The sequence below is a fragment of the Mesoplodon mirus genome, assembly GCF_964341445.2.
Source record: "Mesoplodon mirus genome assembly, chromosome: X".
NCBI lineage: Eukaryota > Metazoa > Chordata > Mammalia > Artiodactyla > Ziphiidae > Mesoplodon > Mesoplodon mirus.
The window spans coordinates 95,700,023-95,722,287 of record NC_138981.1 but is presented as its reverse complement, the minus strand read 5'-3'; the positions used below and the strand labels follow the sequence as shown (position 1 = coordinate 95,722,287).

General features: G+C 48.1%; 1 protein-coding gene across 6 annotated transcripts in view; it reads right to left on the bottom strand.

The window, feature by feature from the left end:
• The window catches only part of PAK3 (p21 (RAC1) activated kinase 3), a 122,534-nt gene extending 108,373 nt beyond the window's left edge, over positions 1–14,161 (bottom strand). For 2 of the 6 annotated variants that reach the window (XM_082610617.1, XM_082610619.1), the window contains exons 1-4: positions 13,551–13,871; positions 12,899–12,964; positions 12,671–12,780; positions 7,546–7,693 (exon numbers count right to left, since the gene is read on the bottom strand). The gene's annotated coding sequence lies outside the window, so the exon portion shown is untranslated. The other 4 variants (XM_082610615.1, XM_082610614.1, XM_082610616.1 and 1 more) reach the window with 4 other exon arrangements.
• Positions 14,162–22,265: the final 8,104 nt, after the last annotated feature.

Sequence of the window (22,265 nt, the reverse complement as noted above, 5' to 3'; positions counted from 1 at the left end):
TCTCTTAGCAAATTTCAAGTATACAACACAGTATTATTAACTATAGTCACCATGCTGTACATCACATCCCTAGTGTAGCCTTTAGTTTTTGTTCAGGATTCCAGACAGAACTGTGCCTCAGTTTCTGGTTTTTGTGGAAACAAGAGTAAACAACTAGCTTAGAATGGTGATTAATAAAAAAGCTAATGAAGTTGGTATGCTGATAACAAATATGATTATGCGGGAGGCCCCTTAAATGAGCAGCCACTGGACCACCAGTAATAATCATATTACCAAGAGAATAATAACACGTTATTCTGGTTTTGGCCAATAGGACAGCCCTTATCAGTTTTATAGAAAATTTGTCTAAACTTTTATAAAGACTCTACCAACAAACATAAACATTCTACAAAGACTAAATATCTGCAAATGGTCCTCGAATATGTAACTTTTGTATAAGTCCACATACAAAGAAGAGAGGACAAACACAGTGACACAATGGATAGCTCGGTAAAAATTAAACTAGGAATATCTAGTAGGAAGCAAAACAAATATCTAAGCACCCTGTCTTTATTACATAGCAAATAATAAAAAGCTGAAGGAAACATCAATTCACATGTGGCGGGGAAAAAAAATCTCTCCCTAGCTATATCTTTTCCTCTCAATAGAGAAAGCAAAATTAAGACAAATATAAACGTAGCAGCAGTTCTAACATGTTTATTTGGCATTATGGAATGGTTCAGTGGAGAGCAGGACACGTGGGCTGAAAATATTAATCTGGAGACCATCAGCATGGGAGTAGGTGCAATTGCCCAGGAAGAGTATAGAATAAGAGAGGAGGAAAAACCTCGGGGGAACACCAACATCTCGGGGCTGGAAGAGGAACCAGGGATCCTCGAGAAATATGCTTAAAGTAGAGGAACTGGCTCTATGACATCATAGAAACCAAGAGAAATGTATTTCAAGATGAATATGGCTATGAGGCAAATGTCACAGAGAGGTCAAAAATGCTCTTATCTTTTTGTCCTCCTATCCTTTCCCTAGAGTTCACTAAAGTTGACGCCTTGTCATTTTCAGGTCAGAAGAGACATGGCCAAGTGGCACCAGAGGTCTGCTGGTGTGTTTCAGAATGTTTCAAGAATTTCCAGGCTCTGGACATTTGGTACTCCTTGAGCAGCGTGAACAAAACCACACAGCATGCCTCAAGAAAGATTTTCCTTTTGGTGGTCAATGGTACCACCGTGGCCATATATCACTCAGCCTTGTTGCAAAGGGTCCTCTTATGATGTCACATTTATCGCAATTTTGCAACATGCTGGGCATCACACAAGACACAGAGAGAAACTCCATGTGGTTTGGCGAGCAGCTAAACTGTAGCTAGTAGCATTTAGACATTTTTTCACAGGAAGGATTATGCTCAGTTCAAACAGCTCATATTTGCCAACTGTCGCCCCAAAGACTTTGTCAAACAAAGATGCAAATATTCAGCCTAGACTAGTACCTTCTCAGCCCAGCACTGCTAATGAGCTTCATAAACTTGAGTACATCCCTTGGTCGCTCTGAATCTACCTCCTCACATGCAAAAGGTGACTACCTCACCAACAGGTTGTGAGGATCAAATGATCCACATGTGAGAAATGCTTTGAAGTAATTTAAGATTTTTTACCCCACAGAAGATGTTTACAATTACTGCCACAGACTTCACAGGCCATAAAAAAAGTCACCACCATTCATTGAGATTTGATTATGTTCCAGGCACTCTGCTAAAAGTTACTCATGTACAAGTTCACATAACTTGCAAAACCACTTGTATTACTTCCATTTTACAGGTGAAACTGACATTCAGAAACATCAGTTCACTCGCCAAGGTCACAGAGTAAGACTAGACAATCTCAAAGACAAATACCATGTGATACCTCTTATATGTAGAATCTATTAATAAAATATGACAGAAATGAACCTATCCACCAAACAGAAACAGACTCACAGACCTAGAGAACAGACTTGTAGTTGCCGGGGGAGGGGGCGGGAGTGAGGACTGGGAGGTTGGGATTAGCAGATGCAAACTATTATATACAGAATGGATAAACAACAAGGTCCTATTGTATAGCACAGGGAACTATATTCAATATCTGGTAATAAACCATAATGGAAAAGAAAAACAAAACTACACAATCTCATGTCTGTGTGACTCCAAAGCCCATGCTCTTATTTATGCTTCCTCAATCACATTACAGTTTTATGTGATATGATGAGGTCTCAGTTACTCACAGCTTTTGCATGGACACAAATGCTCTTAGGGCTTTGAAGTGAGTGAACCGTGCCTCCACTCTGCTGTCTGGGACCAAAGCCTGGAAATGAACAGACCCCCTGCCCACAACACAGACATTTCAGCATGAGAATCAAGGGCAGAGGAGTGCCTGTGGTTAGAGACCAGACCTCTGGCTCCACCAGCATCAGAAGTCTTTTCCATTCCTCCTCTCCCAGGTTTCTGTACCAGCATATGAAGGTGACATTACTGAGGGCTTCACGATTTCAAGGCAAAAGCTGTAGGACTAGAGGGGACATTGAAATGAACATGAAACATTGCTACAGTGGCCAAATAAGCATGTCTAAAAATGTCACAGGAAATGAGGAAACTCACATGGGTTAATTTTATTTTTCACTCATCTTCTTAAGTGGAAATGAGCATTGACCCCTAGCCTGTGATTAAGCAGACATAAAGACTTAAAGGAAAGCACGCAACAAGTCCTGTGAAAATCGGGTCTTTGGCAGCAAGGAACCATACTGTTTCTCTGTTACCTCAGGGTTCTGCCCCTTTGAGAGCACCTCCTTCCAAGGGCTGTGGTAAGGATAATAATAAGATCTACCATTTTTGTTGAGCACTGACTATAGTCCAGACCTTGTGCTAAACGCTTTCATACAGTACCTCAATTCATCCCCATAACAACTCAATGAGGTATTGGTGTCGTGCCCATTTTACAGATGAGGAAACTGAGACCTGGGGATAAGTAATTGACTCAAACAAGGTTACATGGCTAGGAAGCGGCCAAATTGGGCTTCAAATGCTGGTCCAGCTGATTCCAGAGTTGGTGCTCCTAATGCTTCTATCATAACAGATGAAGGGGTTATTAAATATTTTGAGAAGTAGAAAATACCATATACATGCAAGGGGTGGGTCTCCTTACTTAGCGCTCCTCACTGTATTCAGGTGAATTCAGGGAGGTGCATTTTGTCCCTCCTAAAATTCAGCCAGTACTGTCAGTTTTATAAATTGCTTTCGATGAGTCTCAGCATATCGGCAGAAACGATCAAATGTAAATTTGCCGAGCTATTTCCCTAAAGCTGTCTCCTGGTGGAAGTGGTGGCTAAATCTTAATTAAGTACAATATTTCCATTAAGGTCTAAACACTCACTTTTATTCCTCTGCCTTATGCCCAGTGACAAAGCACTTTGTTACACAATCTTCTAGAAAGACGACCCATCTTTCCTGTGCTAAGCAAGATGTCTATGAGGCAGTTTGCTTTGGGAAGTGTCCTCCCTAAATCCTGACTGCTGTTTCCAACCACTCATGGGCCCTCAAGGCCTTTTGGAGCCTGAAGACCACTGGATTACATGATGAAGATTCCGCTGACCCCAAACTTCAAGACTGCTGCCTTGTACTACGGTTTCATGGCGACTTCATCTTTCCCATTTAAATGAAATTACCTCAGGGGCAGAGTCTGTGCCTCTCGCGCATTTGAATTTCCCTCTGGGCCTTGTACTATGTGTGGCCCACAGAAGGTCCTCAATGTGAGCTGGTAATGCCATTGGAATCCTGGAATTGAAGGAGAGAGGCACTGGATGTGTCCTGACCACATGTTGCTGCCCACCCACCCCATTTAGTTTCTTAATCGAGTTTCTCAAGCAGCTGCCCTGGGCCCGGCACTGTGTTAGGCACTGAGCGTCCAAGATAAGTAAGGTGGTGTAGTCTCAGCTATCAAAGAAGTTCTCGATCTAATGATGGGTGTACATGGGGTGGGCTGGAGAAGTGTTATCCCAGAGTATAGCCTCTTCCCCATGGTGTGCTGGAACCCATATCCAATGGCAGCTTGGTCATATTTTGAAGTGTTTTTACTCCAGGGAGACTCCAGCAGGGGCAGCCATGGACTACGGAGACTCCTACAAGGTGCTCTTGTGGACGAGGGTGGCACATGGCCCTGGCACCAGGCTCCTGATCTATTGGTTCACTCCTGGGTTTTTTTTTTCACCCTCTGCAGGGAAATCTACAGTCTGTCTGGAGTGCAAGGAAGTTTCTTCAGCTTGTCTTTACCCACGCCTACTGAGAAATCTCCTCTGTTAACTTGTTAGTAACAGCTGTTGAAATTCCAGTGGGGTCTATATGTGCTCGTGCACACTCACAATAGGAATGTGTTTTATCATCCAGCTAGCTCATTGACCTTTTCTTTCTCTTTCTTGAATACCATGGTCCAGGGTTAACAGGGGAAGGGTAGACCTGGCTGGATGAGAGGTACCTGCTGGAAGCAGGACTGCCCTTTCCACGTGTCTAATCAGCAGGCAATTCCAGATCATAAACATAAAATCAATGACACACACTTTCACACAGGAAACCATTATGAGTGCATAAAGAAACGCATGCTTCACCTCCCCCTGCCCTTGGGAGAGAAATGAGGTGGCAAGTTAAGCCATAAACTTCCAAAAGATAAACAAACCATTGAAACCCTAACCTCTCTGGAAAGGAGTGGCTAAGGTTCTGCCTATTAGAGGTGATTTCTGCAAAAGGAAACTATGGTGAAAGGATGTAAAACTTGACCTGAGGGTTTGAGCAGCTTCTTTTTAATCCTAGACATAAATCTCACTCCTTTCTACTAGAAAGGTCCAGTCCCACTGGCACCTGGCTGAGAGCAACACTCTTCCTTTTAACCAGAGGTGAGAACTAGTGGCAAACAGGGGGAAAAAGTGACAGCTGTGACTATGAACTACTGCCTGTACTTGGGTGTGTTACAATGTGTGTGTGTGTGTGTGTGTGTGTGAAGCGAGAAAGTGTGTGAATGTGATAGTATCAGTGCGGGGGTATGTATAAGAGTTTGGGAAAGTATCACATGGGTGTGTACGTGACAGCGTGGGTCATTATTAGTACTATTGTGAATCTGTGTCAAAATGAGTGTTGCCATGGGTAAGTGTGATTACGTGTGAATGTGACACGGTTAGAGTGATTGTATCAGTGCTGAATATATGAGTGGAAGGGTGTAATTCAGAGTGTACAAAGATAGAAGAATTTAAATGGGTGAGATTGCATTTATGGTGTGAGCATGTATAAATGTGAACATATGAACATGTATGCACACATGTGTGTCCATGACTTGAGAGCTGTATAAACATGTAACTATGAGGAGGAAATAGTGGTGTCAGTGCAAATGTGTTGGAGTGTATGAAATTGAGCGTGTGTATGACCACGTGAGAAACAGGCAGGGGAAAGTCAACCTATGTCTGCATACGGAGTGTGTGTAATTGTGTAGGAATTTGAGGGAGGGTTACAGGTGACTGCATCATCTGAGTGGATGGGATTGTATAGGTATGACTGGGAGAGTGTGAGAACATAAGAAGGAACGTAAAGAGTGTGTGAGAACGTGAGGGTGGGTGTATGATAAGTGTGGGTGTGTGTCAGTACGGAACTGTGAATATAGAGACGTGAATATGTATCAGCGTGTGTCAGTATGAATGTACCTGTATATAGTGTGTTCAGAAATATGACGGTGTGTGAGGGCGAGGGGGTGAGAGTGATCATCACTATGAATGTGTCCAGTGTGAACAGTGAGTGTGAGTCAAGGAGGTAGATATGATCGTGTGAACGTACAAGGGTATGAGTATGTGCTTGTGAGAGTGTTTGTGTGTGAGCACCGGAGGGTACCAAAATTATCTGGGATGCTGAGAAACCCTCCAGAAGTGTCTTTCTTCCCAAAGTCACAACATGTGTCCAGTTACACGCAAGCACCTTAGCCCCTCTCAACCTCTATCTCCTCATGGGTAAAACAGTGATGATAAAAATACCTACCTAACTAGTCTCACTTTTATAATCAGAGACAAAAACAGCAACGATCAGAAAAAATTTCTACCTTGCAGAGTTACTGTAGGATCAAATGGTCTCATGCAAGTAAAATGCCTAGCACAGTGCTGGCAACAGTAGACAATAAATACAAGTTATTATTGTGGCTGTCATGGAACACCCAGGAGAGACCCAGGAGCTTGCTTCTTATTTTAGCCAGTTCTAGTTACCTTCTGTTGCTCAAGATCTATAGAGGATCCCCTGCCAGAGCATCTCTGGAAAGCTGAATGCATCAATATCGGCAAGGCTGTAATTTCATACCTTCAATTTCACGGCCAAAACTCTGGAGCTTCCCCTCCATGAGATGGCATCACAGAAGCACCTGCCACTGAGCTGCAGTTTTCCTTTGTCCTGTAGGCCCAGGACAGGCTCAGTGTGAAAGGAAACTGCATTGCATATTCCTTGTTTGTTTTTTGTTTAGGTCTCTTTGTTTTTCTTGTTGGGTCTTTTATTTTGGTTGTTCGGTTTTGACTTGGGCAGTATGAGAGATGTCTCAGCAACTGACAAAAAGACAGAAGACCAGACAGGGAGACAGAGGGACAGTAAGATACAGGTAGCTGGACCTCAGCATATAGCAACAGAAGGCCAGACAGAGACGACAACAGAGGAAGCTATCATGGCTGCCTGAGAGGAAAAGAGACAGGTAGATGATCAGAGAGGCAGGCCAAGAAACCTGAAAGGAGTGGACGGGAAGAGAGAGAGGCCCAAATGGAAAAGCTGTTAGGGAACTGCCAGACACTTGAGAGAGACTAGAGACCTGTGAAATCTGGTCCCTACTCCTGAAGACCCTACACAGTCCAGTTCACTTGCCAAGATGAATACTCCAGAAACCATGCAAGAATTAGTTAAGGCAGCAGAGAAACAAGGGCTACACTACATGCTACAGACTCGAGTGTCATTGGAGAGCTGGGGGAGGAAATGCTCCCTGGTTGGGTGGTAAGACAGAGGGAGTGTTCTGGAAGGCTTAAGTTAAGCCTGCCAGGCCCAGAAGCTGGGATGGATGGGATGGGGGTACACTTTGAATAGGAAGGTAAAATTAAGGTTATGGGGCAGTAGAAATTACAGGAACCAATTGGTGAATTTGGGGCATGTGGCTGAAGTGTCACTTCAATATCAGGAAAGCAAGAGGAAAGGAAATGACAGCTTGATGGGAAGCATGTCTGTGTTACACTAAAGCTCTCAGATGGAGCTTGACATTTGCAAAGGACTTGGCAATGACTGTTAGGTTGTTTCTCCTGCTCACTCCAGGATGTAGGTCAAGACTGTCAATCCCATATTAGAGATGGGGGAACCAAGAGACCAAGTGCAGCTGCACAATCCCCCAGAAAGTATGGGCTGTGCCCTGAGGCCTGGCTGGTGAGGCCCAGGCAGGGACTTCGACTTAGGGAGCTCTGGTGGAAAGGTGGCATTTACCTGGATTTGGAGATCCCTAACTCCCTGCCCTGGAATCCATTACTCACCTCACACAGCCACCGCTGCAGGACCTCAGCACAGGTGGGTGCTGCCCATGAGAAGGGGCCGGGCTGCCTTCAGCTCCGACGGGCTCAGTGCTGGGCACACCAGCTGCCACAAGATGCAAGGACTCAGCTGCTCTTTCTTGGGGGAAACCTGCCGAGAGAAGCATTGTGGGGGGGCGGGAACCTCCTTCCCCACCTGCTACTACTCCATGCAACCCCCCAAATATCACACACACACACACACACACACACACACACACACACACTACAGAAAATCCCTTAAGAAGGTAGATAATCAGAGTCAAGAAGTATAAAAAAAAGCCTCGGTACATGGGAGTCCGGAAAGGGCACTGAGCTGGGAGTTTCAAGCTGAAAACTGCTAGCACTTCACCACTCTGGATCTACTTGCTGGTGAGTGGAAAAGACCTGCCCTAGTCACCCTGGACAAGTGCTGAGAGCACTCAATCAAGTGACAGACGTGAAACATTTGCATATTTACAGGAGGTGGTACAGTCCAGTGGACAGGAGGAAATTGCGAGATGGTGGCAAATGCAGGTTTGGCTCTGAGGCTACCTGAGCTGACTGAAGACCCGGCTGTTCAGCTTATTCCATCCCTCACCCCCAAGTCTCCACCGCCATTTCCATTTCCCTCTTAAACAACCTCCTTCACTGGGTTGGTGGGCCGGCTTGGGGGAGCACTCTGAGGTCCCCTAATTTGCTATCATCTCACAGCCGCTGAGGGCCTCGGCCTCTGATCCTAATTGGAACTTTCCTCTACCTTCCGCCAATCTCTGCCACAGGGATGTCTTCCGTAGTCTTCCCCAGATTTTGGGGGGTGAATACATACTGGGGTTTTTAGGGGGTTACAATTTCCCCTATCTTCCCCAGAGAGGTTTCCATGTCCAACCACAAAGGAGACAGGGTCCCTTTAACCCTTCCCTTTCCTGCCTTTCCCCACAATCACTTGAGCCTCTCAAGGAGGAGACTGATATTCCCTTGATAGGACCCCAAGCCCTGCAATCCTTCCTTCCCTGCCCCCTCTTTCCTCCATAGACTTTGTCCTCAAAGAAGAGCAGCACCTATGGGCTCACTTCCAATAGAGTCAGATCCGGGCTGGCACATGCTCTATTAGGGGATTCCAGAATGCAGAGGGTCCTAATCCAAAGACATGGATGGATGGATGGATATCTAAAGCTGGAGAGAGTAAAACTGAAGCCTCAGGAAGCCAGGAAAAGCCCCGTTCTTCCCAATTCCCCTTTCTAGGATAAAAAGACCAAGCCATCCCCCAGGTCTGCCAGTTGCTGCTGGCAAGCCTCCAGAGCACGTCTGGCCCCCCAGGGCCCTGGCATCCCCTGCGAGCGTCCCACACGCACACTCCAAGCAGCTTTTCCAAATGCTACCCATTGCACCGCTGAGTGGTGTGCCACCCCCGCCCCCAAGGCATGAGCTCATCCTGCAAGGGCGTGGGGGGGTGAGGGAGGGAGGGCTGCCGCAGCTCCAGAGAGGGGCGGGACTTGGAGAGGGTCCAAGAAGAAGGGCCGCAGGAAGGCCCCTGCGCATCCCCACGTGGGGAGCCACACCACAGGACCTGGGGGAGTGGGGTGCTAGTGCACCAGCCGGTACTAACCAAGTAGCTCCAGGTTTCTGTGCAAGATCAAGAGCTTTCCTTGACCTACCTCCACTTCCCCTCAGCTGCTTATTGCTTCCAAGGCAGCCCGCTTTGAACCCACCAGCTGCACAGCCAGAGCCAATGCAGAAGCAACGGGCAGGACACAGAGCTCCACCCGGCGGCCGCACTCCTGTCACCTGTCTGGGGGTATGCTGTGGTGGAAGCGCGGGTACGTCTGTGTGTGAGCACGTACGGGGTCGGGTGTGTACGAGCCGCAGCCTGCGCCACTTTGCATTTGCGTGCCTGCACCGTGTCGTGCATGTGCAGCCGTGTCTATATGGTGTTGTGCACGTGTATCATGGCAGTACCGTATTGCGTATGTGCGCCGTGGGTCTGCAGCGTGTTACATGTGTATTCCATCTATCCTGTGCTTGGGGAGCCTGTGTCTAATCCATATTGTGTGTCATATGTCTACGGCACGTTGTGTGTATCTTCTGTGTGTTTAAACTGCCCGTGTATGCACCTGTGGCTTAGCCTCCTACTGGAGGCTGGTGTAGAGATCGATGCACCCCTCGTGCGCCTACCAGCACCCCAGCCTTGCTACATTCCGGCTTCCTGCCAGCATCTGTCTGGGGACTAGGGCTGCCACCTCTTTGGTAGGGGAGGGAATGTGTGGACAACCACTCTCTCCACCACAGAGCCCTCCCATGGCAGGTACCTGATTTAGGGGTACCAGACGAGGCAGTGTCCCAGCACTGAAGAAAGCTGGGAATGTTCCAGAACAGGAAACTGGGCACTGGGGGTGAAATGGCTCCCTCTCTCAACTCCCAGCCCCAGATGGGCCTACAGGAAGTTGCAGCCACCTGAGTTTCTCAGTTGGAAGGACTGGAGCCCTTCTCCACAGGAAGGAGCAGCTGCACAGGGGGTTAAGCTCTGACCTCGGAGCTGGGCCACGGGGATGTATCCAGAGCTCTGCCAAAGGTGTCCCCGTTGAGGTCACTAGAGGGCGCGATTGTGCTGATTGTTAGGGGTAGTGTCTCTAGAAAGTACAGAATTCCAAAACGTCCCCCTGGCTCAGAGAGGGAGGGGCGTGAGGAAGACAGAAGGAAAAGGATACAGACCCTAAGCCGGGCCTTTCCTTCACCCTCACCCCAAGCCCTTCTGTTTTGAGGCTGAGTTAGGGAGTCAGGGCCACTAACGCATGTCCACCCCCCTCCAGGGTGTAAGATCTGTGTAAGAGCCCCAGGGCGCTTTTCAGGGGCTTGGTTACAGGGGCAGATTCTCGACTTGTGCATCTCTTTTCCTCCCTGTTCCCATTCCCATGAAATAAAAGGCCACCCTGCTGAAAGAGATGAAACGTGTGTAGTGGTTGTGGGTTTGTTTTGTACAGTTTTCCTCCAAATTAGAGGCACGCCAAAAAGTACGATTTAAAAGGGGTAAATTTGGGGGGGCTCTCCTTTAGTGAACCTGTTTTTCATTACCAAGAATAAATGGACCCACTTCCTAAAATGTCACCACCATCTTAGAAACCACCTAGTCCAAACCTATCATTTGAAAGACAAGGAAATTGAGGCCCAGAGAGGGGCAGAAACACTCAGACCAGAACACTGGCTTCTGGACTCCCAGGGTTGGTTCCACCCCAGCTCCTGGTCCTCTGGTCCCTAAAAAATCTTCCTTCTCCAAATCCAGGACCCTCCCACCTCAGGGCAAAACCCTGGCCTCCATCTCCACTGTGTGGGCTCCAACACCATCCTATTCCATCTCAGTGATCAGGCGCCCAGGCCTTTCCGTGATTTCCATTCCCCACCAGGAAACTGTTCATCTCTTTCCAGTCTTCAAGCTCCTCTTCCCTCATTTTGCTCCATGCCCGCAGACCCAGCTGTGGCCATGCCATCTTGCCCCTCCTCGCATCCCCCTGGGTGCAGCGCAGATTGCCCCAACCTGCAGATAATTGACCGACTGTGCAAATCAGACACGGATCCATCGCATTGATTAACGTTTCCAATTAAACTCCGGGTTAGGCTGTATTAGCGACTCCAGTAATCACCGGGGATGTAAATGCAAACGCCTTCCGAAGTCACGGAGCGCGGGAGGAAGCGACACATTCTGGGAGGAAATGGAAGCAGACTGCCAGACCCGAGGGTTCATCTGGTACCCCTAAATCAGATTTGAAATGTATGGCTGTCACTTGATCCGAGGCCCAGGTTTCACACCTGAAATGGAGGACTCTGGCCCTGGGCACACCGCGGCCTGCCCTTTCCCGCCCCCTGTCGGAGAAGCCGCGTAGTGCTGAGCTGGCAGCCGAGTTCACCCCAGGCCCTGCAGAGGGAACCGCCTAGCCTCTGGCCGGTGGCGAGGCTGGGGGAACAACAGGGCAGCTGAAGCTTAAGCTGCACCCCAGATGCCTCAGCAGCTTCACTTACCTTCTAGGGCAGTGGTTTTCGCGTCCCTGGTCTGCACAGGGTCCCAGAGCCCCCGGGAAGGAGGGCTTTCTTTTTGAACACAGGCAGAGATACCCCCATGCCTGAAGCAGGGGCCCCAGACCTGGACCTGGCCCACCCCAGGTAAAAGCAGTCAACCTACCTGTCTCGGCCAGATTCGAAGCTCCCCCAGTCCGTTCTGGGGCCCCCCACTCCCTTCTCCTTACCCAGGAGGAAGAGCCATTTGTAGAGGCTGCTGCTCATCAAGTTTCTTCTTCTTCCCTCGACCAAAGCTACTGGCTCCTGAAGGTTGGGTTTCACCGGTGGGAACGCTATTGATTCCCCAACTACGGAGCAATCGTCCCCCTAAGTCTGGACTGAGCCACAGGTGTCTCAGCCACCAAAACTGCCCCCAGTTCACCAGGGAAATCAGGGCCTTTAGGCTCCTGGTAAGACGGTGGCTTTTTTCTTCTCTCTCTCTTTGGCTTTGCTCCTATCTACTCCCCTGACCTTACCTACCTACTCTATCTGATTTCTAGATCTGATTTTTTTTGGCCTTGGCTACCCACTTTGACTTCATTGTAGCTTAGTCTCTGACCTCATAATAACAGAGTCTCTGATGAGGGCAGCACCTCCCAATCCCTGAAGTTCTTCCTCATTTCCGTCTCTTGTCACGTCTGTCTGCTCCCTTCCCCCAAAAGACCTCAGAGCAACCTGTGGGAATGGTCAGCTACTTGGAACGTCCTTAGGGTGTTGTGGCCCCATGCCTATATCTCTGTCACAGGCAAACCCCCTTTTTCTGTGAGGTCTCTCCTACAAGGTCCCCCCTGGCCTCGAGATTCGCAGCTGTTGGCTTTTACCCGCCCCCCCACCCCCCAGTCTCTGGCTATTTTGCCTCTTTCCTGGGGGAAAGAGGCTATGATATTTGTATCCAGAAACAGAGACTTACATGGCTCTCTCCAAGCCCTGGCCTGTTAATTGCCCATTACCATATTCAGTCCCTTTGCCCAAAGGTGTCCCTGATTAAAGGCCTCAAGAACCAAACGACAGCCCTGCCCAATTATAATTTTGCAGATGGCCCAGTGAAAATCGCACTGACCTTTACACCTCAGTCATTCCAGAACAGGGCCACAGTGTTGTCACCGACAGGAATGGACTTCCTTCTGTTCCAACACCTCAGACAGCCATACAGTTGGCCTGGATTTGAGTCTGCAAAACCATGAGGGGAGCGAGACTAACATGGCTAAAGGCTTCCCTGCTGAAAACCATTTTTTAAAAATAGCACTGCAACCGCCCCCTTCATGCTTCCCAAAGCCAAGCCACTCACCCTTCTCTCCTTCGCTTCTACAGACCACAGCCCAGAACCCTCAAGTCCAGAGACTGGCACTGGATTCTGGAAGGTGGGACCAAAAGAACAAGTGGAGCCTCTGGCTCCCTCCCTGCGGGCACCGCCCTCCCACCGCTCCCTCACTCCACCCCTCCACCACCACCGAGGGAAGGAGAACCTGCCAGAGCAAGAAATCAAAAAGGTCCAATCCCTCTGAAAGTGTGGCAGGAACCTTGCCAGAGCCAGTTCACAAACTGAGGGCAAGGCCCCCTGCAAGCTGAGGGGGACAGGGAAGGGGGGCAGTGGACCTGATGACCCTGCTCCCCAAAGACAAAGGCCAACTGAGGGACCCCGGGTTTTCTAGGGACATCATTGCATCATTCTAGTCCTCACAGGAGAAGAAAAGAGTCCTCCTCTGGTGGCCCTCCCCCCGCCAAAAAGGGGGAGGGGGAATAGAGAAAAATAAAAGAAAGGGGGAAAGGCGCCCGTGTAAGAAAATCGTCACTTTTTCTGTTTGCTCGGGTTGGGCTGTTCCCCCTCCCCCGGACTTGCCGGGGCCGCGGCCACACCCCCTCGCCTTGGGGGAGTAGGGGGCTGCCGTCGCTGCTACAGTGGCTGGGGGAGGGAGGCGGGAAGATGGTATAAGACTTACAGCCTGACGTAGCTCCGGGGGCGGATTTAGCCTCGAGCGGCCCAGGCCCCAGTAAGCGAGTCTAGGGCTTGACCCACCGAAGGGGCCCTGGTCCTCCGGGAATGGTCCCGACACACCCACTTGTCCGCGTTCGCGAGCCGAGATCGTGTACACGGTGCGCCGGGTGTCAGGGCTCTGGGGGAGCCACGTAGGGGACTCGAGGCCGGGGCGCCGTGACAGCGGGAGGGGGGTCCGGGCAGGCAGAAATCTGCCTGGCCGGCTAAAAGCAGAGCCCAGCCGCCACCCCCTTCCCCAGAGCGAGCCGGGTGCCACCCACCGCGGGATTTACCTGCCACTGGTCCAGCCACCCTGTCCAGACCTTGCCTCTCCCTCCGAGCGCTCGGGCTGGCTGGCGGGGCTGGGGCGCCACAGCCCCGCGGCCGCAGCCGCAGCCCCGGGCTCGGCCCGCTCCCCACCCCCCCGGCTCTCCTCCCGGCCCCGCACACTCGCTCCGGGCCGGGGAAAGCTGCAGCCCCCCGCGCGAGACCCCAAACGGTCCGCCGCCCACAGCTGCACGCCCGCGGTCGAGCCCTGCTCGGCAACAGCTCCCTCGCCCTGCTCCGCTATGACGTCACCTGGGCTCTGCACCGCGCGGAGGCCAATCAGAGCCGGAGCAGAAAACTAAAATCACCCTGAGTGGGCTACTGGGGACCAATCTTTTGTTTCCAGGCAGGAAGCGCCGGGAAGGAAAAAAAAAAAAAATGAAGGGGAGGGAACAGGGAGAGGGAAAGGAAAAGGAGATGGAAACTTCTACACTGTCACGGTTGTCTAGACAGAGGTGTGGCCCTTGAGAAAGAGGCGCACCTGACAGTGGGAGGGGAGGGCGGTTATTGAGTATATCTTCCTCAACTGCCCCCGCAGGAAGACTGGGATTTCAGATACATTTTCAGGGGAGGAAATCTGTCCAGCTACACAAGCACTTTTTACTGGGGGCAAATGGTTTGGATTTGGGACACCACCTGTCAGGCAAGAAGTTTACACCGATGGAGTCTCCAGAATCCACAGTAAACTGAGAGGCAGGTATGGCAATGGGGTTCAAAGAGATGGCAATCTAGATAGGAAAACCACCTTTCTTCACATGAAACACACATTTTAGAAACAGCATTATAGGGGCTTCCCGGGGCTTCCCTGGTGGCGCAGTGATTAAGATTCCGCCTGCCAATGCAGGGGTCACTGGTTCGAGCCCTAGTCCAGGAAGATCCCACATGCTGCAGAGCAACTAAGCCCGTGCGCCACAACTACTGAGCCCACGTGCCACAACTACAGAAGCCCGTGTACCTAGAGCCGGTGCTCCACAACAAGGGAAGCCACCGCAATGAGAAGCCCGCGCACTGCAACAAAGAGTAGCCTCTGCTCGCCGCAACCAGAGAAAGCCCACGCGCAGCAACGAAGACCCAACGCAGCCAAAAAAAAAAAATAAAAACAGCATTATACAAAAAGAGAATGATTAATCTACTTCAAATACAATATATATGTGTGTATACACACACACACACACACATATAGTTATATTAACAATTGTTAAGATGTGGCTGTTTCTGTCCATCCTTTCCCTAAAACCTCCCATGGCATCTCCTGTCTTTAAGAAAAAATTCAAAATTTTGCCCATGTTGAAAGCCTTCTAAAATCTAACCTCAAATGCCGTCTCTTGGGCTTCCCTGGTGGCACAGTGGTTGAGAGTCTGCCTGCTGATTCAAGGGACACGGGTTCGTGCCCTGGTCCGGGAAGATCCCACATGCCGTGGAGTGGCTGGGCCCGTGAGCCATGGCCGCTGAGCCTGCATGTCCGGATCCTGTGCTCCGCAACGGGAGAGGCCACAACAGTGAGAGGCCTGCGTACCGCAAGGAAAAAAAATGTCGTCTCTTGCTACTCCAAAATCCATCCACCCTAGGATTTGGCTAGATTATGTAAATTAGCGAAAACCCCAGCAAGGAGACAGTAAGCTGTCATCAAAAATGACCAAAAATGCAAAATAATAAGTACATTCGAATTATAATGATGTAAAATATGCCTATACACACAAAAAAAATCAGAGATGAACATAAAATTATAATAGTTGGGTTAAAGAAGTAGAATTATTGGTGATTTTCCCTCTTCACTTTCGAACTTCTTTTTATAAAGATAAATGTGTCCTCACATAGTTAAATGGTCAAGATGGGTCATGACCCTCCCCAGTGCACTTCTATCCAATTTTCTCAACACTGCATAACATCCAGCAATCATTTTGCTGTAATGTCAACAAAATAAGTTTCAAGACCAAGAGTGAACTAATACATCTGCCAGGGTCCTCTTAGGAAAAGTCACACAACAGGCCTCTAGATTCACCAGAGACAACATCTGGGGAAGTTGGAGATTGGGATTCCTCTTTGGACTAATTCATGTTAAATTCTGATGATATTGGGAATTGGGAAATAAATAATAATGACCCTTCAAGTCTACGACAAAGCAGGAAAGAGGGAGGCAAAGACTAAGTAAACCACATACTTTTAAGACTTTTTTAAGAATCACTTTGGGGCTTCCCTGGTGGCGGAGTGGCTGAGAGTCCGCCTGCCGATGCAGGGGACACGGGTTCGTGCCCCTGTCCGGGAGGATCCCACATGCTGTGGAGCGGCTGGACCCGTGAGCCATTGCCCCTGAGCCTGCGTGTCCGGAGCCTGTGCTCCGCAACGGGAGAGGCCACAAGAGTGAGAGGCCCGCGTACCGCAAGAAAAAAAGAATCATTTTGCATTTTACTTTTTATTTTCTTTAATTAAAAATATATTTATGTATACATGAGTATTACATGAATTTTGCAGAGCTGGGATTTGTGTCTAGATCTGAGTACAAAACCCATGCTCTTTCTAATATGATGTGTGGTATTACTGATTTTGTTAAAATACATATTTGCTTTAAAAAATATCTGAGTATACCAGCTTGATTTTTTTTTAATTAGGCATTTTAAAAAGGCTTTTTTTTTTGGTTTGGTTACTGTCTTCTAATGAAAAAACTCCCATCCCCCTCCTCCTCAAATCCTTGATTAATAGGTTTAAATCAGGATGGTTCTTCTTCCAATGATTTTACAGATATCTTTTAAATTAACTTCGGGGTTAAAAAAAGAGCAACGCATCACACTGATTTTTATTTTTACATCGTGGTAAACGTAATCTAAAAATCACTGATATAAATGAATGTCATTTACTTAGTGCTATATCTCTGATTTGTAAAATGCACTTCTTTGGGTTATTTTAAACAATAAGAACACTTAAAAAAAAGAAATAGAAAGATATAACTGGATTTTCCTGGCTAATGATCTAACTTGAGTCTTCTAGGCTATTGATTTAAATTGTAATTAAAAGGTATTTGATTTCACTCTAATCCTCCCACATACCTCAGCTATACCTCAGAGCTATTTATGCAATCACCGCACATGGTTATTTAAACATTTCATGCGTGTATTTCTTCTCTCCCTGGTGATTACAGAAACTAGCACGGGGCCAAAATCCTATTAGGTGCTTGACAAGTTAAAGCATATTGGTGTCATAGAAAGAGGACTGGACTTAGGAGCGGGGATAAACACAAAGACTTCAGTCTTCCTGTGAAAGGGTGATAACCTATTTCATTCTTGATACCATACAGCAGTCTTTACTGCTGCTGGGGTTTGTTCTCCAGGAATATAGGATAACTGCATGGGACCTTGCAGGGAAACTGAAATGTCTTAAAGATTTTATCTGTGTTCATCAACTCCCTTCCCCAAGCTCATTGATTTAAGGATACAACAACACTACCATAATAACCTCTTTTTTTTTTTTTTTTTTTTTTTTTTTTGCGGTACGTGGGCCTCTCACTGTTGTGGCCTCTCCTGTTGTGGAGCACAGGCTCCGGACACGCAGGCTCAGCGGCCATGGCTCACGGGCCCAGCCACTCCACGGCATGTGGGATCTTCCCGGACTGGGGCATGAACCCGCGTCCCCTGCATTGGCAGGCGGACTCTCAACCACTGCGCCACCAGGGAAGCCCCATAATAACCTCTTGGCACGTGTATCCTGCTCCTTAGGTTACACACCAGTTTTGTTTCTCCCCATTTGATCCTCACAATAACCACGACAGTGTACTGTGGCAATTATTATGACCTGCATTTCATAGATGAGTGAATGGAGGTGTGGGGTTGAAAGTAGCCTGTTCAATGCCTCAGAAAGATGGTCCTAGAAATCAGGTCTCCCACTGTCAGTTCTGTTCTTTCTACCACCCTACATGGCAACTTCAGTTGTATTTCTCCTTTGGCTCCCACCAACCCAGTCAGCCCTTTCAGTCGCGTGAGAAGTGAGATGGGGCTTGTAGCAACAGATGTAAACTAAAACGAATATCTTCAAACTGTTCCAGCCAAATCCCTGCTAAAGGGAACCCACCAGGCAAAAGCAGCCTGGATATTCTGGCTCCCTCTCCAACCCTGCCTCAAGTCCCAAAGCCAGAAATTATTCCCAGTAGTCGACTCTGGGTCTCTGTGGCTCTCAGTCTTCACAGCTTTTGCTGCAACAGCTGAACTTAAAAAAAAAATCCTCCCTCCTGCCCTGAATACAAAAGAACCTGCCTTGGCAGCTAGCGCATAAGGCATTGGCTGGGCACGCGGTGCCCACTCCTCTTTCATCTGGGCCTGCTCACTCTAACCTATTGTCATCACTGTAGTCAGGCCCTAATGGGTTCCTTCCCATCCCTCCCACCTTCTACTCCAATCATTAGGGGCTCCAGCTGTCCTGAAGGAGGCAACGTGGTGGGTACCCTGCAGGGCAAAGGTCTCATCCCACATCCCTTAAGGAAAACACCATCCTCATGGGTCTTCAGAGTTCTGGCCAGGGAATCGGGAGACCCAGACTGTAGTCTAGCCTCTGGCTAGGTAACCTTGGGCAAGTTTCGAATTTCCCTCAGCTTCAGATTTCTCCTTTGAGAAACCTGTCCTGCCTGTCTCCCTGGACTCTTGTATGGATGCAAATGGCTAATGGAATATGAGTGGTTTTAACAGATTTCAGAGCTACACACCTCCTTAATAGACTGGACGAATCCCCATTTACATATACTCCCTGTATGGTGGAACTTCGGGACTGGGTGGTGGCGGGGGGGGGGGGCACTCCTCGCTATAATTAGCGCCGGTTAGAGACCTGCCCTGTAGAATCTACCAGTTTTCAGAAGCCCACAGCCTCTGCCCTCCTCCCCTCCACCAGGGAGCTAGCGAAGGAAAAGCAGAAGACAATTAAATGCAGGTGGCTGTGGATGAATTAATATGAGAATTAGGAAGTTCCTCTCCTCTGACTTGGTTTTAATTAGCCCCACTTCCATGGTCCTACATATCAAACCACATTATTTAATTGAGCTGATGCTCTGTTTTGCTCCTAAGTGGATCACATTATACATTCCTTCCCCACACACTCCGATCCAGGCACTGCCCGAACCTAAGTCAAACTGCAGAGTGAATTTGGAAAGTTGGTTTCATTGCTCTCTCCATTTTACTAGGGGAAAAGAGAGAGAATGAGAAAGTAGAGGACAAAATCTAGGGGACAAAGAACCAAGGAGAGAAACAGAAAACCAAATCTTAATTTTTTGTGTGTGTGGACCGGCTGGACTATGATGTCATGCTTTCTCAGCGCACCTGTGATTGGCTGCTCAGTTCAGCATCTGCTGAGAGCTAAAGGCTGATTATTTGCCAGAGATACAGACCTTTCAGGGAAGCTTTGAATCATTGCTGGTTGTCGTGACAACCTGGGCAGTGTCTGCTCCTGATAACCACATAATGAGGTTGTCAGGAACAGAAGTGCCCCCATCCCCACACCCAACCATCTGAAGTGGTGAGCAATAGAACATTTCTCTTAGGAGGCAAAGGGGAAAAAATCACCAGCAGGCGTGGTGGAGATCCCCTCAGGTCAGGTATGTCAGCCAAATCCTGGAGAAAATCTCCTTCTTGAGGAGCTCCTCACCTAGCATCTGCAGGTTCCCATCTAAACCCCATTGTATTCACTATAATTCAGAGACCCAAGGAACAGGTGGTGAAGGGGTGAGGCATCTCTGCAAGCATCCAGCGAAGCTGAACAGAGGGAAGTGAGAGTGGAATGCTAAATAGGTTAGGGCAAGGCACATTACATCTCTTCAAAGGACACCATCATGGCATGGTCGAGGGCCAATAGAGGGCATATGTCAAAGATGGCAGGGCATGGCCATACCCAGTCACCAAAGCCAGATACAAAGGGAGCTTGAAGAGGATGGGTTGTGTGCTTTTCTTCCTGATGCTTTCATTTCCCTGGAGGTCAACACCTCACTCTACATTATCTTGGGGATCTGAAGGTTCTTGAGAGGGAATATCAACTGCACCTTTGTGACACATTATACATTCCTAGGACAATTTTATTAGCACCTACTAAGGACAAAGCACACAGCTAGGTGCTACAGATGCTACACAGATGAACCAAACCCGGACCATTTCCTCAAGGAACCTGGGATCTAGCTGGGCAGAAAAAATACAGACTCAAGTAACTGTGATACAAGACAGGTGTAGTAAGTACAATACTACAAGGAAAATGCAAAGTCCTCGATTTCAGAGAGAAGAGAATCACATCCAGACTGTTACATTCCAGCTCCAACTCATCTTTCCAGGTTCTTCTCCCACCAGTCCTCCTTTATACCCCAAGCGTCAGCTCCATCAAACCAATATCTGTTTCCCTGATATGCCTTGACTTTCATACTTCTGTGCCTTTCCTCCTGCTCTTCCCTTTCCCTAGCATAGCTTTCTCTCTCCTTTCCCTACCTGGTGATATTTAACACATATTTCCAGACCCTACTCAAATGGCATCTCTGTTGATGCACAAACGGTTCTGATATTTATAACCCCACAGGGATCTGTAACTGGTAGACATGGATGTTGACTGACATCACTCTTGGGTACCATATTCAAATTCAGTGACATACAAGAGAACGTTGATATAACCAATTTTGGATTCTTTGGGGGGAAGAGAATAGATAAAGTCACACTACTTTTAAAAAAGCCTTATTAAGATGATCAACACAAACCTGTTCTGCTACACATCTTCTATAACTGTTTTAAATTTTGAAATAGTTTAAGGCTCACAAGAAGTTGCAGAAATAGTACAGAGAGTTCCCAGGTATCCTTCAATGAGTTTCCCCCAATATTTTGATACACTGTATTATTGTATTTTACATGGCCACAGTACATTGTCAAAACCCTGGAAATTGACATTGATATAGTACTACTAACTGAAATAAAAGCCTTTTTCAATATTCACCAGTTTTACATGCACTCTCCCATTAGATAATTTACCAACTCAGCGGCAAAGTAGCAAAACTATTAATTGTAGATCTGAGTGTCAACTTTTTTTTTTTTTTTGCAGTACGCAGGCCTCTCACTGTTGTGGCCTCTCCCGTTGTGGAGCAGAGGCTCCAGACGCACAGGCTCAGCGGCCATGGCTCACGGGCCCAGCCACTCTGCGGCATGTGGGATCCTCCCGGACCGGGGCATGAACCCGTGTCCCCTGCATCGGCAGGCGGACTCTCAACCACTGCGCCACCAGGGAAGCCCTGAGTGTCAACTGTTTTTTCCCCCTCAGGCCCATCCCCTCTGAAAAAGGCCAAAATCTGAGAGTCAAAACTTGAATCAGCTTGGACTAAGAAAAAAGAGCCCTACCATTAATTAGGCTGGGAGGACAGACAAATAAAGTCCGCTGCAAAGGTAACAGAAAACACTGTTTCTCCCAAGGTTACACAGCAGTTGTAAAAGGCCATAATGACCTTTGTCTTCTTTGAGTGACTACTACTACTGATACTTTCTTGCCAGCGATGGCCCAGACCTGCTTTTCTATTCTCATGTATTACTGAGAATACCAATTACTAAGCCACCCTTGCTTCATGACAGTACCCAATTCCTACTCAACCCTCCTTCTCCTGATCCTCCTCCAAAGCTGCAACCAATCCGGAAGTCAGCCCTGCTTCCTTAGACCCTCCTCAGCATCCTTCAGTGGGAACCCAAACACTACAAAAGATGTTCCCTCCTCCCTCTTTTCAAGAGTGGCACCCTATGGTTCCTCTGGAATGCACTTCCTCAATGCATCAGGTCAATACATTTGACTTTGTCCAACACACAGTCTTGTCTCTGGTAGCCTTTGGCTGATTAAGCTTTAACATAAATAATGCGATAACCAACCTATGGCTATCTGGAAGGCCCCATGAATTATCAGGAGTTAGCCACATTTCCTTGAATCTACCTAGAGTCACACACTATACCTAAAACTGAGATTTACGTAGTAGGTGCCTAACAAATTATCACTGAGTGGACATGGGATTGTCATATATCAGATTCGTTGGAATGGTACTGGACCCAGGGGACAAAAGCCCAGAGAAACAGTATTGCATAGAAGTTCAACATGCAGACTCTGAAATTAATCTGCTGATATTCAAATTCCAGGTTCACTATTTAACAGCTTTGAGACCCTGGCAACTTATTGAGCCTTTCTGAACCTCAATTTTCTCATCTGTGAAATGGGGATCTAATAGCACCTCCTTCTTAGGGTAATTGGGAAGATTAAATATAGATTAAATGCATGTAAGGTGGGAAAGCTTTAGGGTAGTGGAACTTCTCGCCATCTCTCTCAGGGCCAGGAAGTAGAATTGGGGAATTTTCCCAAAGGGCAGGCAGGCATT